Source organism: Anser brachyrhynchus, assembly GCF_964034855.1.
Source record: "Anser brachyrhynchus genome assembly, chromosome: 3".
Lineage (NCBI taxonomy): Eukaryota > Metazoa > Chordata > Aves > Anseriformes > Anatidae > Anser > Anser brachyrhynchus.
In genome coordinates, this window is record NC_137696.1 from 52,331,632 (window position 1) to 52,346,127 (window position 14,496).

Genomic DNA, 14,496 nt, shown 5'->3' on the forward strand with positions numbered 1-14,496 from the left:
CCGGGGGGGGGGGGGGGGGGCGGCGTGTGAATATCCAGCATAGTTTTGAATTTCTCAGAATCACTTTGGATAAAAATAAAGGATAAGAAAAGTTGAGGAATCAAATGGCACTTCATGTCTTCTCCTGCCTTCCTTCCACATGATTATTACAGCCCCTTGTCATTTAGCTAGTTACCAGATTCCTAAGTAGCTGCATTCCTTCATAACTCGTAGAGGAATAAGAGGGAGGTCAGATTTATGGACTAGTAGGATTTCTTTCTCTTTTCCCCTCACATTCTTCCCAGGCCATTTGTGTTGATGAGCACCTACTTGCCAAGGATGCAACTTAACTTTGGTTTGACTTATTTAATTAGCCCAGTTCCCATGCTGGAGCACCAGCAGAATGTTGGGAGACGTCCTTCTGAATCTGCAACACCGTGCAGCACCACAGACCATGTAACATTCATTTGTGAACAGCATGAACTGACCTCAGTGGTCTCCCTCCTCCACCATCTACTAGCAGTTTCCTTTAATAATCAGTTTTGTGACTGAGTTCTCTTTAACTCTGAAATCTGCTTGAGAAAAGAAGCAGTTGAACATAAGAAACTAGGCTACACAGAGCTTCTCCAAAAAAGGATGACTCTCTAGGCTGCAAGACTGCTATGGCTCTTTTTCCCCTTTTCTTCCCTTTTCTAAGCCAAGGAAAATCAGGTCTTCTCTTATTGCTACTACCAAGAAGGTGATGGTGTGTGGAGTGGCAATCACAGTTGACGGCAGTATTAGGGATCACCATTTCACCCCTGCAGTAGCATCTGAAGCTGGAATCCACACTTTCCGAAGCTCTTCCTCTTGTTGCCTGAGCCAAACCTATCCAGCTTAGCTCTAGCTTTTTTCATTAACCCTTAGCTTTTGCTGACTTGTCTCCATACCCCCCATTTAGCAATTCAATGTTTCCTATGCACCATTGAACTCTGCGAAAGAACTGGTGGAGGATGACTCAAATTCCTGAGGTGAAGTAAGTTGGATATGGTTACTCTAGTGAGAGACATCACTGTAGTATCTGGTACAGAGAAGCAAAGACATATCACAAACATTTTTTTCCTCTGTAGCCGGGAAAATGCCTGGACAACAAAACAATGAGGAACCTAGGAAAGCCTCAAATTTGTGCCAGTTAAAAGTTCTTTTCCCCCTTGCCACCTTACCCCAGCATCACTCTTCACTCAGGGTCCCCACACTTTGTCCTTGCAAAGGAGTATATGGTGGAAGTGAACTGGGAAGCAAAAGAAGAGATTAGATTAACTGTTAATTAAGAGCCCATGCACCACACTCCTTTGCAAAGGAAGGCAAATGTGTGCCACAGTAACATCAGAAAAAGGGTGGAAACACCACTGATCCCAGGCAGACCCATGGCATCCCACCTTCTTGAAGAGAGACTGGGGATTTAACACCACCATTAGATCAAGAAAAGAGTTCTGCCTACTAAGAATTACATTTGTTTCCTAGTGCACTGAAACAATTAGGTAATTTCCTTCTCCTTCGCTACAAATTGAATCTCTCAATAGCTCAATTTTGGCAATTTCCATTGTTTTCTCAGACATGTCTAAAGTCGTTTTGCTGAGCCACCATGCTCTCTAAACACCAAAGCATCTCCAGCACCTGAACATTCAACTCTACTGTTCCTTCTTGAGCGCCAGGACATGTTTCAAGTTGACATTTTGGATTGCACAACTCCTGGCTCAGCAATTTGAAGATGTCTCCTCCCATTACATCAGAGGGTGACCCGTTGTGGCAAAGGCTATTACTTCCTTTGAGACTATCGGGTCCGTGCTGCCTCATCAAGTTATAAAGATCCCAAGGAGAGAAAAAGTATCTGCTGCGTGCTCCGGGCTCTGAACTTTGCATTTTCAGTACAACACATCTGGGGAGGCTTCATCTACATATGCAGCTCTAATGCCACATCTCCTTGGCGAACACTGCATGCATTGAATTCTACTAACATAGGATGACAGACAAGCAACAATAGGAGCTACGTTGCCTCAGTGCTTGTCTTATCCTAAGATAAAATACCGTGTGATGGACTAGCCACAGCTGCACTCTTACAAAGAGTGGTTTGTGACTTCTAAGCAAAGCAGCTGAGAAGTTTAAAAAAAAACAAAAAACCACTCAGCTTCCCCTCCCGACTCATTTCCACATACACGTTAGATCTGATGCCAAACTCTGATGACTAAAGTAGGCATATAACTGAGAGCGATCTGATTTTCAGGAGGTACAGAGCACTTGCGTTGCCCATGGATTCTGCTTTTTCAGAACTGTGTTTCTTGGCAAACACAGAAGCTCAGTTCCTGTGAAAATTGGGCACATTTGAGTAGGTGCCTTAACATTATGGTTTTTAATGGCTCAATCCTTCAATTTGCTCTTCTGGAAATAGTTTAAGTATAGACAACTAAGCACTGGGGGAAAAAAATCAATTAAAAAATCAAACATTATATGTCCAGTTTCTGTAGCATTAATCATGTTAAGTACTACTAGGGGGCTGGGTATTGCATGAAGCAGTATGGACCGGGGTAGTGGAAGGCTGTGCACTGCCAGAAACACCGTCCTGTCAATGTCACACAAAGAATGTGCTACAACAGGCAGTAGTAGCAGGGAACACAAGGGATGACCGATCCCATTCAACTTCAATTATCCAGAAGCCCAGAAACGCTAATGAACAAACCCCCAGTGGGTTCTGGATCAGCCTAAGGCAGAATGAGGGTGACACTGAACCCAAAGGGTGAATTGCAGTCATCTCCTGCCTTTTTTTTCCCCATCTTGATCTGCATCTTGTTTGTGGCTAAGGTGGTTGGAACAGACGAATGCTTTCCTTCAAGGGATTTGAAGAGAGGTCTTAACTGTTTAAAGAAAGCCTAAAAAATTGTACTTCTAAAGTGACTTTCCAAGGCTGATTGCCGAAGGTTACGCAGGGCTAGGCGCAAAGTTGTATAATCCTGTTTTTCAAATGTCAGCAGAAAAAAAAAAGTAAAATTCTCCTTTTGGCTGTCTCCAACCCTTGAGTAATCTGATGCAGCACAAATCAATAGATTCTTGAGACAGTGTTCCATAGAAAATGTAAATCGTGACGTTATCTGATACTTGGGTTGTACAAACTCAAGCAAATTGCAGAAACTATAATCCCAGGCTGTGAATCACTGCTGTGGATCTAATCAGTACCACTCTCTTCTGTCCATCAGCTCTGCCATTTGTGAAGCAGTGGAAGTATGGATTACAAGACTTGTACTTTTCTCCACTAACATGCCCTGATGGTAAGAAACCATAGTGTGACCAAACAGCTAATCAGAAACAAATCCTGTTAGCTAGTTTCTGCCTCGTGTGTGCAAATATCCTCACCTCTCCAGTGAGAGCAGGTTCAGGAGTTCACAGTCAGCACACATCCACCTCTGTTTTTTAAAATAAAAACTGTCACAAAGGAGCAGACTGCTTAGGAACTGTGATTAGAAGGAAGCTCACTAATGCAACAAATGTTTGAACAGACAACACAAATCAACAGATGCCAAATTATTTGAAGCCTGATACAGAACAAAAGGCCTGCCTCCTCAAATGAGGGCCAGGGCTGCAGAGCCCAGACAGAAGCACATACCAGCTTGCCAGCCATGCAGAATGAAATCCCCCAAAGACTGGTTTCATCGTAAGCAGCAGCTGACCGATAGCGATTGACTGGACGGCTGATGGGACAGCTCATTCCTTGGGTTCCTCCATTCTTCTGCCTCCCAGAGACAGCAGCAGCAGTCTCAGCCGACACAAACCATGACTTTTGTCATGAGGGTCCATGGCACGTGCTTGTGTGATACGAACTCACATTCATGGTGAATCAGGCTTGTTTTTTTTTTTTTAGCATAGTCCACCACGAGGCAGGAAGAAATTTTTGTATCAAGCGGAGAGAAATAGCGAAGTCAAAAGCCCTGCACCCCAAAATGTGCTCTGAGCAAGTCTTCAGTTCTTTAAGGAATGTGGATGGGTGTGTCCCCTTTTCAGGAGCACTCAGAAAAGTCAGCGAGAGGATAAACTGATTTACAAAAAGGTGCATAGAAAAGAGGGGTATTTCTGAGAAAGACACACGAGGAAGGGAGGGACCATCATCTGGAAAGCTCAATTCTGTATAACACTTCTAATAAAATGAAGAGTCACCCTGACTTGAGGCACTGACTACAGCTCCATGCTTACGTACAACCTATCCACTCCTTTCCTCAGAAGACCCACACATTTTAAATAGGTCTGTAATTATATTTCTTGGTAGCAGTAGACAGTTTTAAAAAGAATATCAGACAAGCCAAGAGAACAAACTCTTCCTGGACCATTTCCCATCCCTGTTATTTTCATTAAAAGACAAGGAGACTATTGGTGCACCGAGACTACGGCTGTTTGCACTATGTGCCTGACTCAGGAAACAAGCAGTTTGTTATTATGGTTATTTCTGGCAATTCAGGCCATTACTGCTCAGAAACATAAAGCAATTCCTATTTCACCTCAAGTACTAGTCTACAGATTCAAAATGTGTGTGCTAAGTCTTAATCTACAGGGTGTCCCACCTGACTGACTGCAAAATAAATCCGAACAGAGCACAGCAAAAAAATTACAATAAGTTGCCTGCATCACTTCAGGCCATATTCATCAAGCGATAGCTTGTGAGTGCTGCATACTGAAAACACATAGAAGCTGGATATTGTGTATTCTACGCCACTGCCCACCACACGAAGTTCCTTAAAAAAAAAGGCCAGATCCTCGGCTGTCAATTAGCAGTCTCAATCAAGCTGATGCTGAATTAAACAGGCTAAAGACGTGCACCCTGACTCAAGCAGAACAGTGTCTCCTCCACAGTTACAGCTGAGCAGCTCATCTTTGTTTAAATATCCAGTTTTATAAATGTTTTTAAATCCACATGCTCATAAAAACTGCTTCGAAAAGTTGTGTCGGCCAGTGTAGGGTATGTACACCGGTTTTGGAGACGTTTACATAAGTGGCTCCTAAGATGAGTGTATAGTAAATGGTGTAGGGGTAGCAGGGGCCATAAGTTGTAGCCTTGGTTCTCCTCTCTCCCTCTGTATGTGATCACTTAACACACCCACAAGTTGATGTGTGCCATCCATGACATTTTGGAGAAATAAAATGGGAAGCAGTATCCTTAAAATCAGCATTTTTAGAATATGGAGATAATCCCGTCCTACTGCATCAGCACTGCTCCTTTGTGCAGCTCTCCATTTATCATTCATGCACCCAGCTTTCCCTGTTTGACTCCTTACAACCTTCTTTGCTTTCAGGCCAAAGTAGCAGCTTTAAGACAACAAAGGAAGCTGTGAAGAAAAATGTAAGGTGGGACTATGTTCCCGCATTTCAGCCTAGAACTCCACGATTTTTTGGAAACATAACAGGGAAGTAACTAACCCTATCCTTTACCACAGGATGCACAATTTCAGGTTGAAATATGGAAAACTCCACATTAAATGAGAAGTTTGTTAACCCTAGGAGTTCACCCATAAAGTGGATTGCTCTGTGCAGTCAAAGAGGTTTTCTAGACTACTCATTTTCACATAAACTGGTAGCTCAGGGGGATGTTCAGATAGTGCTCAGTGCCTTTGAACCTGACCTACAACCAGACAATGTCAGTTCAAACTTGATCGTTGGGAGAAAAGAGAATAAATAAATAAATAATAATAAAAATAACAAAACAGAGGAGACAGGCATGTTGTCATGGTTTGCCTCTGTCAAAGGACTTTGTAGTTTGAGAGAAATCAAACCAGCAAAGCAGAAAGCTCAGATGGCACTGCAGCTAAATAAACAGCACGTGTGCAGAGGAGGGGAGAAAAGCTCAGAGCTGGGGAGGGACAGAGGAGGGCTGGGGAGGGACAGAGGAGGGCTGGGGAAGGGCAGTGGGGAAGGGAGGGTGATAGGAGGACTTGTACAGGCCTTGGAGGAGCACAGCCATGCTCACAGATGTTCCAAGTCAAGGGAATGAGCGTGTCCCTCTCCTGCCTGCCCCCTTCCCATCCGCAACAGGACCTGGGAGATCCTTGCCCTGAGTGCCATCTATGGTGAGCAATGACTTTCTTAATTCTTCGTGAGAGGCAGTACTCGGGAACCCTTCCCAGCTTTCTGGGAACTTCTGCAAAACAGAGTGTGAGACTGAAAACAGACCTGGTTGGTGCTTATCATTGTCCTGAGTACTTGCAGCAGGCTGGGAAGGGAGGTACCATTGGCTGAGATGAATGCAGGAGTCCACACTCCTTAATTCGCCTGTTCCTATGTCTTTGCAGAGGGCATTTTCATTCAGCAGAGTACATCTCATGGAGATAAACAGGCTACTTCACACTTCAAAAAAACTCATTCTGCTTAAAGGCCAACAGTCCAAAATCTATGCACACAATTGCATTTCCTTGAAACCAATAGAGCAACATAAATTTGCCATCCAAATACATAAACTTGCCATCACCTGAGTGATTTACAAAACGCATCCTAAAAAAAATAAATTAAATAGTCTCCCTAGACATTGAAAGATTGTTGCTGGGGGCATTTCTTTGGAATCAAACTATGGCTCCAGCCAAAACACAAAGGAGCTCAGTCCCACTGCATCCATCACAGCTGCTGTTTGGTGCCTGTCACCTCCTGCGCGGGCAACGTGGAGCAGGCAGCTTGGCAAAGACTTGAACCCTACAAAGAAAAATGAATCTCATACTAGGATGTAGCAGCCCTAGCAGGGTGCCCACCCAGGCTGCTCTGTCTGCCTCCCCATGTCAGTTGGAGGCTGGGGCCTTGTTCACCTAAGCAGACTTGGCTGATTATCAGCCTCGGGATTTGGGGGAGCTAGCATATAGGAGTAATTCTTCACTCAAACTTCTGCACGTGACGGGGCCTGAGAAGGACCAGTCCTGCTCCCTGAGTTGGTCTGAGAGCCAGCAGGAGAAACAAAGCTGAAAACCACTGGAAGTCAGGCAGCACACATTACAGACACCCCCTCCCTTGGTGGGGCAGGGAGCAGACAGGCAGGAGTGGGTAGCTGAGCTGGCAAGCTTAGCTGAAACTGGGACAGGGGACTTCACAGAGGCACGCAATGCAAGGTCTACTCACACATACGGTTAAATAACCGCGGAAACGTGCAGAACTCTAGCAACTGCCTGCCTTCAATGCATATATATCAGTAGGTGCCAGATGTCAAAGAGTTATTGGCTTCTAAAATACAGAGTAAGAAGACAGGAAAGGAGGTGCGCTAGAAGTCATAGCCAATTGTTGTACATGACAGGAGGTTGGAGAAGGAGGAAGATTCACTTGCCCTTGCTCACATTTAATGTGTTTTGTTGTTTTGATTTGAGGGGGGAGGGGTTTTTTTTTTTTTTTTTTTTTTTTGTTTGTTTTGTTTTTTTGTTATATGGCTGTTGCATTAAGATTTATAGAGCCAGACCTGCTTCATGATTCCCCTTTCTCCACACCAGAGAGGAAAAGACCACAGGACTTATCTCACTGTAACCAAGTGCCCAACAGTGAGGAGGAAGCACACAGCCTTTCCCCCCAGCCATAGCCATATTTCAGCTGCTCCTGTTGCTAAAGTAGCTCAAAAGAACTCACTTCCAATTAAAATATTTCTCTTTCATTAGAAGGCAAAGAAACCAGATGAAGACTGCTCACACACTGTATAGTTGTTTATAGCTAAGATGACCTTCCTATCGTGTTTAACTTGGGTCAATTTGAAATAGCAATCTAAAAGTGAAACTTTCCATAACCTATTGCCAGTTACTTGAATCAGTGATTTCCAAAATGTGGGCCACAGACAGCTGGTTGGTCACATGTGGCTGGCACTCCTCCCTTCTCATTGCTACTTCAGCCTGAACACCGCTAAAAATATACCAAATGATTTCTTAATATTGCTTTCTCATGTGATCACTAGCTAGCGTTGAAATGAGGATGTAAGAAAACTGAAGAAGTGAGAGGTGGCAGAGTGGTGCTCCACACACTGGGAGATGGTAAAAGGAAGCATGAATCACGCTGGGGAAATGCAAGGGGCAAAGCCAAACTCCTACTTCAGAAAGGAAACAGATCTGCAAAACAATGAAATATACTGTAAAAATATATCATTTCAGTTAAGGCTGTTGAGAAGTGTTTTTTTGTTTGTTTTTATTTCTGCCTGTATCTGTAGCCTCTTCTTATCCTGGGACTACATCAACTGTTTATAGCAGGGGCTCTCTTTTGCTTCAAGGTTTCTCTTCTGTTCACCTCACATAGTAAGGCCTGGGCCCCAGGGTGTGTTTTCAGACAGACAGAAGTAGAGAAGCAACTTCGGGGTATGCAGCTCCACACAGGCCAATTAAGAAATGCGTGCTGATTAACACACTATTTTCCCTTTTGGGCACCTGAGGTTGCGCTCGGCAGCTGCAAAGCAATGCCACATTTTGCTCGTACACAAAACTGTCCGACTGCCTTCCAACGCCCCAGAAATTGTTGCATGCCCCAAACATCTGACTCCTCCTGCCCACAGGCTATGCCGAGTATGCTGTGGGTGTGATGCAATGGGGTGCAGCCGTCTTGAGAAGCATTTGGATTAAGACTGATCTCTAGATCCTTCATATCATCAAAAAATGAGAAAACAGTCCTGAAGAGTTTTCCTGACAGCAGAATTCACGGAGAGAGAGATTCAAAGGGGCGAGGTGGGAGGAGGGTGTGTATCTGTTAAGATAAATCTTAAAAAATAGGACATAAACCAACCAGAGCTCAGTTTATATCCCCCACGTGTCACTTACATTTGTTCCCCTTGACAAAATGTGGTGGTGCTGCTTTGAAGCCCCGGAGAGCCCACAGCCTTACTGGGGCAGTTTATTTGGAGCCGAAGGCTGAAATACGTGCTGTAATACCCGGCAGATCCCTGACCGCAGATTCCAGACAGGCCAGGATCCTTGGGAAGCCTGGGCAGTGATATCACCGACCTCCACGCCGGGAGGGATCTGAGAGCCGGTTCCAAGAAGATCTCAGGCTGCATGCAGGACAAATAAAGCCCTCACATGCTTTTCAGCCAGGCAGCTGCATGTAGTTCAGCAGGAAGCTCTTTGTACTACGTGACCAGGTCACAGGCATAAACAAAAGGGCACTGAGAGACTGCGTCGGCAGCCTGGTTCTCATGTCCATCTGTGTCATATTCATGTCATTAAAAATCAAATGCTCACAAGAGGAACTTCACATCAAATGTGCATGCTGCAACATTTGCTATAAAGGGAACAGTAAAACATTCAGAGAAGTCATGGAGTTGCAAAAGTTTCACTGCTACTAAAACAATAGCTGAGGGGTAAGTTTTCAGCAAGAAGCAGACAGGAATTTAACCATGATGCTTACACTAATCCCCCTGAAATTTCTTTTCAAAGTCATCCAGGAGTAGAAGGCTGAAATGGTCTGTTCCTTTTAAGAGAAATAAACCAGGGTAAAAGAGCAGCAACACTTGAACAATCACCTGAGAGAAGTGAGGGGAAGCACACTGAGATCCTCCTGGACCACTTCTGGACTAAACCTCCCCCACCACACTGGATTTAGACATGCAATCAAATTCAACTTCTATTGAGAAATGTGGGTTACTGAATCCCCATAAGGGGTCTGATGAAGTTGGAAAGCAAGAAAAGTCACTGTAAAATGACAGCTGTGTGTTGCAGGGAGAAAGGGGAGTAGGCTTACGGAGACCAGTGCTCAGTGTTACTATTCACTCACCTTCACAGCACAACAATGAAGGGAAGGAAACAGACTGGAAGCACACAGCTTGGAAGAATTTGTTAAACGCATTATAAAATGCTCTGGTTTAAGGATAATTTTTTTTTTTTTTTTTTTTTACTCATTCAGTTTTGTACTTCATTCTTTCAGGAATCGTCTTTCCTCTATTAATGGATGTATTGATACAAAAAAAAAATTGACTCCAGTAACAGCGTCTTTTAAATAAATGATGGGACTCCTCTACCTTAAAACAGGACAGGAAATTGTATTGGGTCATGTCTTTGTTCCTCTCCTGATTTTGATGACACCCCTAACAGTAGGCAGCAGCTTCCCTAGTACGGGTCAATTTTTGCAGCTGCAGGAAGAAGAGTGCTGAGTCTTCCTCCCCTTCCTCCTCCACCACCAGTTGCTGTTGGAGGTCCGTACACCTTATTGAAGCTTCCCACGAAAATGAGGAAAAAAACATGATGGCAAGTTGGGCGGGCTCAGTCAGTGGTGTCCTGCCTTTGAGCAAGCCTACACAGTGCTTTAGCACAAAGATAATAGAGTTTCTTTGTGGAGCATCCCTCTGGGGAGTGAGCTGCAGAGAGCATTCCTACAGCTGCACTTTCTTACAGGTGGAATCACAACTAATCCTTGGAATTGAATCACAGGGCTAAATGCTCACAGAAGCTCTGCTTCCATGGGAAAGGGCCTAAGCAAATCAGATAGGGTAAGCACCTGATTCTAGTCTTGCTGTTGGGCTCAGGCTGTGAAATCAGACCCACCCTCATAAATAGAAAATAATGAGCTGTTGCTTGTGACTGCAGAAAGGAAGTAGTCCAGGAATCAGGAGGAGCCAAAGCACCATTGCCTGGACCTTGTGGTGGGGAAAAAGAAGGGGACAAGCTGCTCCAACAACTGACCTCCATATCCTGCTGTGGTCAGGTACCAACCAGGTTGGTTGCTTCCGCAGGGAAGATAACTGCAATGTTTTTCCTGCTTCTGTGGGAAATTGTCCTCTGAGCACAACAGCCAGCTCCCTGTAAATTATCTTGTGCTTTTCCTGGGGGTCCACAGTTTTTTGGCACATCTGTGATTTTCTTCTGTATGAAATGGCCAGTTGGATCACGGTATGACAGCTGTCTGTCGCAAGACAGCTGCAGAACCTGACCATCGTCAACAGAGGATCTGAAATTTAGGAAGAACTTCAAGTGACCTGCGGAAGGTTACTGACTGCCTTCGTGTCAGCACCAAGATTGCAATACCAGACTAGCTGGCCTCTAGTCAAAGGTTTGGCCCCACCTATCCTATATATAGAGATTATTGTATCATATGCTCCCCCTTATTGCTATGCAACTGGGTGTCAGAGCAAAAACACAATTAAACACTAGACTTTGGCCCCACCAAACCAGATGTTGGGAATGTTTTTCTCCATTGTGCTTGTCTAGAAGGTGGCCGAGTTCACTAATCGATGCTCAAGCTGATTTTTCTGAAAAGGTTTTTGACCCTGATTTCTTAGGAAGAGAACTTGTTGCAACTTCTCCTTTGAAAAAGCTTAAATAATTCGATTACAGTAGGAGCTGACTAAGCCTTCCTGCATCAAAGCCAAGCATTGCCTCAAGCTGAGGAAGAGGCCCATAAACACTGTTTTTTCATAGCCAGTTCTTTCCCTGCTTGAGAACAGGCACCAGTTCTTGCCAGTGAAGCCTCAGCTCTGTGGCTTGTGCTACGATTACCTCAAAGCCAGCAATCCGTAAGGAATTCCCAAAGGCTTTTCTAGGCTTGGGATGAGGATGCCATTTCTATACCCGGTCTAATTGTCCTTACAGTTCCTCAAATAGGTGGTTAAGATCCCACTTCCACAGGTGTTACCTTTATCAATATTTCTGAAATTGCTGTCTATGACAGCATCTTGAAGGCACTGAAAGCTGTCTTTTTTTTTTTTTTTTGATGTACCCTAAGGCAACATACTGACTGTAGTAAATCAACAGAAATATACCATTGACTTTGCTCAGGCCACTTTTTCAGTTGTAGGGCTTTCGATCGTCCTGATGACAAATCAGGGGAAAATTTGCTCCAGGTCGGAGACTTGTTTTCCAGCCTGTCTCTCTCTTGCCTTATTATCTCCAGTGAGTAAAATAGAGATATACATTCACTCACTGAAGGGTTCTTCTTTCTCATGTTTTATGCTTTTGATCCATACAAGTACCTAAAGAAATTGTTTTCCAGCTATTGGTTTAGCTCAGCTTCTTGAGAAACACAAGGGGAAATGCCACCACAACCACCTGTGAGGAAGCAGGGCCTGATGGTGCCATGCTACTTTCCTGTTGACATATTTTCCCCTCTGTAATTTATATATATATACACCTATTTTAACTGTATGTACACAAATACGGAATTTGTCTGCTTGGGACTTTACACTACTTTCATTACAAAATTGTGTAAAAAAGACAGCAAATCAATTTCATAGTCAGTGCTCACGCAGCAGGAGACAATTCATACTGACATCTGATACCTGCTGGCTGCTGCTTCCAATTATGCCAGATGCCGTAGAGCGGGGCTGTCGAAATAACAGTGTCGATGGTGCAATCAAACTAGTTAAGATTCTGGAAGTGTGTTGTGCTTGGTTCAGTGCATCGTCAAATTCCCACCATAAGCAAAATAGTGACACCTACTCCTTTTTTGTTAACTTCTTAACTGGCAAACAGATACACATTAATTCAATGTAAAGTTGCATCTTTGGATATATAGCTGAATCTGCCCCAAGGCTAAATATCAAAAGATTGGAAGGAATGAGAATGAAAAGTGAAACAAACATGATAAGGATTTATAATAATACATCCTTCCTAGATCCTACTACAAGGCTGCATTACAGCCCTCAAGGCAAGACCATGCACACTGCCTGCCCAGTGTCTTGCTGTGCGTTAGGGAATGCTGCGATCATCAGATCAGATTTGGTGCCTTCCTGAAATTGGCTTGCAGCTTGTTGAGCAGGAGAAGAAATAAAATAATAGAGCAGGTTGCTGCTGGGGCATTAAGTGGTCAGCAGAGGACTACTCTTTGTGCAAGGCAGAAAACAGAGGACAAGTTTGGCTGGAGTCGCAGAGTAGTACAGTCACCTGCTCTGTTATTATCTCCCTAAAAGCTAAAAGAAGAAAAGCAGAAGACTATTGCACTGACAGAGCATATCCTCCTTCCTACTTACTGCCATCTTACAAAAAAGACGGCCAACTAAAAAAATTCCACGTGCTCTCACACGGAGAAGGGACACACATTGTCCCCACCCCTTCCATAACTGATCTTCCATGAAGAGCTCTCCTGGAGGAGATGCAGTCTTTCCCTTTCTTCGTTCCTTCTAGCTGACTTCAAACTAAGGTATCCCTCAGTGACAGCCACTCCTATGCAAGGTGGATCATCAACTACACTGACCAAAAAAATGAGAACAAGAGCACAAGATACCAATTTAGCACAGCCCACAAAAAGATTCCTCCGACGGCTCCAGTTGGCCTTAGCTTGTCAGTTAGCATAGCCAGAGGCTTTCCCCAGCAGATACTTCATAGAAAATTATGAGCTACACATCATTGACAGCTATCCCTAGGATTAATTATGTTCCTTGCTGTGCACAGAGGATGCTGCTCAGGCAGGGCAGTGGAGCACCCCAGGCTGACCTGCACCAAATCACAATGAAGCTATACCAACTTTCTGCATATGACCGCTCCAGTCAAGTGATACAATCACTATGCATGTGCAAATATCCAAAAACCTCATAACTGGGGTGGCAGTAAGCCTAGTTTCCAGCCTCCAGAAAAGACTGAAATGTGTGATTTGAAATATCTTTATTTTGTAAGGACGCATCACACAATATGCATGATCTTCACAGTCAGTGCACAGTTACCATTTGTTCACAGACCAGGGAGGTGATTGCACACCTCGAGTGGCAGCACCTACAAACAGTATTGAAAAGGCCACTGCTCAAACGACATACAAAATGCTCAATTGAGGTGGACAGAGAAAGAAAAAACATAACACCAGCAGCTTTCTTTTCCAAAATGGATAAAATCCACTAGATTTTAAAAAGATGGTCACATTAATGCTGCTAATACATTTACAGTAATTTTACATGTCAGTTGATGCTTTCAAATGCTTTCATCTAAGATTTCTAAATCTACTATATCTGTGCTAATCCTCAATTAATATGTTTTTAATATGCAATGGGGCATTTATTAGCAGAACAAATAACTGTCGTATTAAATCTAAATTAAATGCATAGTTGGGACTCTCATTTAAAATGTTACTCTTAAATCTTTCAGACAACAAGACCCATGGCTAAATTAATCTCAAATACTACATGTCATTGGCAATAATTTTAAAATGCACCAACGCCTCAGCCTCAATTACACTCCAGGGTACTTTAACTCAAAAATGGGAGGAGTTCAACAAAACTGCAGCCTCTTCACCCAAGCATCTCCACCTCCTTTAGAGAAAAATTCAAACACACAGGAGAATGCATTGCATCTTCAAATTATATCCAGTTCTGCTCATCGACTTAGATTGGATACTGTGCCAAAACTATTTAATTAATCGTGGATGTTAACCGCTGTATTAACGACATGAGACAGAGTAAATATATCTGTGGCAGAAGGTAATATATACATTCTGCAAACAATTCACTAAGATGAGATAAAGAACCATGTATTTAGTTTAAATACCTTGACTGAAAAATAAACTCACGCATAGTTCAATTAATTACCCAACTAACTACTATTGCTCCCATAACATACAATAACTTGCTCCACATTA

The 14,496-nt window shown here is 43.5% G+C and overlaps 1 long non-coding RNA gene across 2 annotated transcripts in view; it reads right to left on the reverse strand.

Annotated features, from left to right (window-relative positions):
- The window catches only part of LOC308191882, a 197,952-nt gene that overhangs the window by 65,751 nt on the left and 117,705 nt on the right, over positions 1-14,496 (reverse strand). The gene's annotated exons all lie outside the window — the stretch shown is intronic.